The sequence below is a fragment of the Helianthus annuus genome, chromosome 13 (genome assembly GCF_002127325.2).
Source record: "Helianthus annuus cultivar XRQ/B chromosome 13, HanXRQr2.0-SUNRISE, whole genome shotgun sequence".
Lineage (NCBI taxonomy): Eukaryota > Viridiplantae > Streptophyta > Magnoliopsida > Asterales > Asteraceae > Helianthus > Helianthus annuus.
The window spans coordinates 1,587,569-1,592,696 of NC_035445.2; positions in this window are offsets into that span (position 1 = coordinate 1,587,569).

The window sequence follows — 5,128 nt, forward strand, 5'->3', positions numbered from 1 at the left end:
GTTTTTGTCTTAAAATTATTAAATGGGAGGGTCGTGGTAATCGTGGTTTAATCCATGGGAACCACCATCAATCAAGGAGGGGGATGGTATACCATTTAATTAATGATCCTATGTGGAAATAATGTTCCAATCCATGACCCCCACACCCCATAGCCTAACTGTCTTAGACCTGTTTTGACGATTTTTGGCAACAATTTCATTGGAACTAGGCATGAAAAATGCGTCTCAGGCCTGAAAGTGAGGCTTTTTAAATGAAACGAGAAGATTATGCTAGGCCCAAAAAGTGGGCCTAGGCACAGGTGCCTGGATGAGCCTCGACAAAAAAGGTTTGGTGTCACATATTTGTTGATTATCGATTATAGTGAGTGGTATTCAAAAATGTTACCAGTGGCCTCATCACCACTAAACAAGTTTAGGTTAATATCAAAAGTTTGTTACAAACAAAGGCTCTAGATCAATTCAAGTTCAAGAAACATTTCAAAATCCTAAATACATATCTTATAATTATGTAATAAAGCATGTTATGGTTTTCAAAATGCTTGATTATGTCTTTTCAACATGCGTGATTAAGGTTTTGAGTTTTACAACATGCGTAATTTTACAGCGTACGCTCGTACGTTAAGAGATATTGTACATTAACGGGCGTACGCTCGTACGTTAAGAAATATTGTACGTTAAAGACCAAAATTATATTGTTTTCATTTTTTAGTCGATGTCGTCCGTAACGAGCGTACATCCGTAACGCGCATCAAAACTGCAACGAGTCCAAAATAAATAATGTTTTTATTTTTTTAGTCGATGTTGTCTGTAACGAGCGTACGTCCGTAATGCGCGTCGAAACCGTAACGAGTCCAAAGTAAATAATGTTTTTAATTTTTAGTCGATGTCGTCCGTAACGAGCGTACGTCCGTAATGCGCGTCGAAACCGTAACGAGTGTTGGAACCCGAAGGTTTATTCATGTAGGTTATTAAAGTTTAGGGGTTGATCTTGTAATTGTTTAGTTCTTATGTTTTGGGTTAATTAATGTGGTTTGGGCTAGTTATTGTAGATGTCGCATGGGCCTAGTATTTCGGCCCTGTCTGTTTTGTATTTAATCAACGTTAACCTCATTGTGTGAGGTTGTTGGTTGGGTTTAGAGTTGGGGCGACATCAAGCATAGGAACCGAGTTCCTCACGAGTCTTGTATCAGTCTTTGGCAATCATTGAATGCAAGATTTCGGTTTGTTCTTTGTTCATTGTTATATTTGATCTTTATATTTATTCTTGAATCACCTATTGATTGGTTTCCGCACAATCAATAGTTTGTTTGATATCATTGAGAGATCCTCACGGGTTTTACAATTGGTATCAGAGCCATTGAAGCCATTCAAGGGCTCGGTTTTGATATCATTCGGATTCAAGAATTTTATATGCTACTGATCTGTTTTGTTGAGTGTTTTGCAGCAATATATTTCATCTGTTCTTGACAGAATCATCGAAATAATACTGATTTTGGTTTGTTAATTTCTGGAAAAGGTGTTTGCTGAATTTACGGGAAATCGGTGGTCAACAGATTCAAAGATTACAATATCTTTGAATTTTGGAATTGCTGAAAAGTCGGGATTGCGAGTAAACAGATCTTATCACTTATTGTTTTGCAGGTTACGACTCGCATTCATCTAGTTGCGGCTCATCACGCTCCAGTTACGACTCGCAACCATCACTGGTTTCGGTTCATCTTGCTTCAATTGCGACTCGCAACCATCAGCTCAGTCTCCACTCGCAATCAAAGCTATTACGACTCGCAACCTTGATTTCGGCTCATTCGGTTTTCGTTACGACTCGCAACCTCTTCAGTTACGACTCGCAACTACAGTAGACTTGACTCGCAACCTCAGCTGTTACGACTCGCAACGACATTGTTTTACGGACTGTTGGACTGTTGACTTTTGGACTTAATAAAATTAATTAATTAATTAACTGATTAATTAACCATGTCATCGAACAACAGTGAACTGTCTGCCCTTAATCAACAACAAGAAATGGACTCAAAGCTTGGAACTACAACACGCATTCCAAGGTTAACTAATGCTAATGACTTTCCCGAGTGGAAGTGGCGCTTTGAACAGCATCTGAAGGTTAAGGATTACAAGTTATGGCGCAGCATCTTGAGAGGACCTAGGGAGATTATGATGGAAAGCCCCACAGAACCAGATGTCAAAATAAAGAAGCCTCGAGATCAATACACTGAAGATGATGTGCTCATCGTTGAAGAAGATGATCGAGCTCTTTCCTACTTAACCATGGGTTTGGGTCCTAATATTGCTATTGGTTTTCGCACCTGCAAATCTGCCAAAGAATTATGGGATTCTCTAGTCGAAGTGTATGAAGGAAACGAAGATATGAAAGAGAGCCGAAGGAATTTGCTGCAACAAAACTTCAACAATTTCAACCATATTTATGGTGAAACGGTAGACAATCAGATTCAGAGGTTTGTCAAGCTGGTGACTCAAATGCAAATGGAAGAAATTCATACCACAAACGCATCCACCAACAGACAACTCCTTAATGCACTGCCCAAGAGTTGGGATCATCATGTAGCCATGATCAAGAAAACCAAAGATCTTGCAAGATGTACCCTGTCAGAGATGATCTCACATATCAAAGCTTGTGAATTGGATGATAAGCAGAGAGAGACTAACTACAAGAATAGCATGCTGACTGCAGGTTTCTCAATTGCTCCCACCACATCTAGCGACAGTAACACAGCTCTTCTGTCTCAAGGAGGATTCCAAATGTTTCGCAATACTACATCTGCTAAACCTGCTCCCACTTCAGCAAATGTCTACAGCTCAGGGTCCTCTACTCAAGCTTCTCCTACAAGTGCTGGAAAGGCTTCTGCTGCACCTTCTGCCTCCGTTGCGAGCAATGAAATGGTTGCCTTTTTCACGAAACAGTCAAAGGAAAATCTTGAAATAGCAGCTTCCGTCATAAATTGTTTGAATGCTTTTACTTCAGGAAACCTGGGTCCTCCTAAGTTTTCCATGGATGATTTGGATCAAATTCATCCAGAAGATGTGGAAGAAATGGATATAACTTGGCAGATGGCCATGGCAGCTTTTAGAGCTAAAAACTTTGTGAGGAAAACAGGGAAAAACAAATGGCAAGGTCTTACGTTTTCGGGCTCCGCAAAAATGCCATTTGAGTTTCGTTGCTATAATTGTCATGAACAGGGCCACTTGGCTAGAAATTGTACTAAACCCAAGGTGAATGGTGAACAAACTCCAACGCAGCCTGCTGCTCCTGTTACGCCCAATCGAGAAAGAGCTCTTGTGACTGCCTCTGGTGTGCCTGCTGATAATGTCAACAGTGGAAGCCCACAACCAATGGGATTGGCCCAAGCTTTGGTGGTTCAGCCTGATTCGCCCTTTGACTGGAATTCAGAGATCGAAAGACTTCACATCTCAGCACCTGAAAATCAAGCCAACTCAAGCAATATCGCTTTCATGGCCAGCGACGATCCATATCCAGTGAATGCTGATGTGAAGGTGGCGCATGAGGAGGAGGAGTCGTCAGCTGAAAACTTTGCCTTCATGACTCAAATCCTGTCAGCACCTGTCAAAGGTCTCACGAAAGAAGAGGTAATTTCTGTTTTCTGCACTCCTGAATGTAGAGAACGAGTTGAGGCCTATAGAATCCACAACGCTGAGCTAATCGAAGACTATAATGAAATTAAACGAAAAAATTTCACTTTAACGAAAAACGAAAAACTTTTCAAAGAGAAAATCGAAGCTCAGCGTAAGGACATCGTCCAACTCAAGGACGATGTTAGTGTAGCTACGGCCCAACTCATCATAGTCAAAGAAAAACTGTGTGAGGTGACTAAAGAACTGGAGAATGTCAGGGATAAATACCAAATTAATGAGTTAAACATTAAAAAATTTGACTCCTCCAGTAAATTAGTCAAGAATCTGTGTGATCAACAATTGGCTTATTCTAAAAAGAAAGGGTCGGGACTGGGTTATAATCAGACTCCTCCTCCGTACAATAACAATTACACATACTTGCCTATGACCGAGGAGGAGATGCTGAATGAAAGTAAAATGACATACGGACCCAAAAATAATAAGCCCTCAGTGAATGTCGAAGGTCCCAAAAATAGTAAGTTCTCAATAAATGTTAAATTTGCTGAAGAGCAGGTAAAACCAGAGACGTGTTTTGTATCAAAGGGTACTTTTGATCCTAACAGTTCTTCGTCATGTGCAGATAAAGTACCTGAAGTGATATGGGGAGATTTGTTTGGAAGTGAACAAGTTTTAGACTCTGATTCTTCTAAAACTTCTTTTGATAATACTAATTCTGGTTGTGTGTTTGGACAAGCGTTTTTGAACTCATTTCATAGTTATGTTTCGTCTTCTTTTGGGCCTGATGTTTTGGGCAAAACAGTAAATGCTTGTGATGAACCTTTTGAAAATGCGTGTGATGATGAATGTTTTACAACTGCTGAAAATTGTGATTCTGATGTTTCTGATTCTCAAGGTGAAAATAGTGTGACCAATGATGTTCCTCAGGACACCTTCAGTGAAACCACTGAAAATGCTTCACAAGAGAATCAATCACACACTGATTTTTCGTGTGAATCAAATTCAGTGGACGTTTCTACTGATGAATCTGGTGGGACTTCTTTGGATGGCAACGATAAACAGGGATCATTATCTGTTAATGACGTCTCAGCCTCGATTGAGACTGAAACTAAAAATGATCTGCAAAACGAGAAAGAAGTCATTTTAAATGAAAATTTGAAAGAAACTTTTTGTGAAGAAAATCTTAAACCAACATCTGAAACACCAGCTCAAAATGATTTTCATGAAACAATAAGAAATGATAACACTACTTTTTCAGATTCTCATGCTTGTGCCAGTGCTAGTTCTGATCCTCAGGTATCTACACGCTCAGGGAAGGCACAAGCAAGTCAATCAAAACAGAACAAGCAAGCTCCATCTTCAAGACCCAAAAGACCCGCAGCCACTGTGAATCGTCAAAACTCTTCCACAGTGAAACGACAAACGTGTTTCAACTGTGGGATAGCCGGGCACATTGCCAGAAACTGTGTTTCTGTGCCTTCCTCTGTGCAGTCTAAAAATCAAC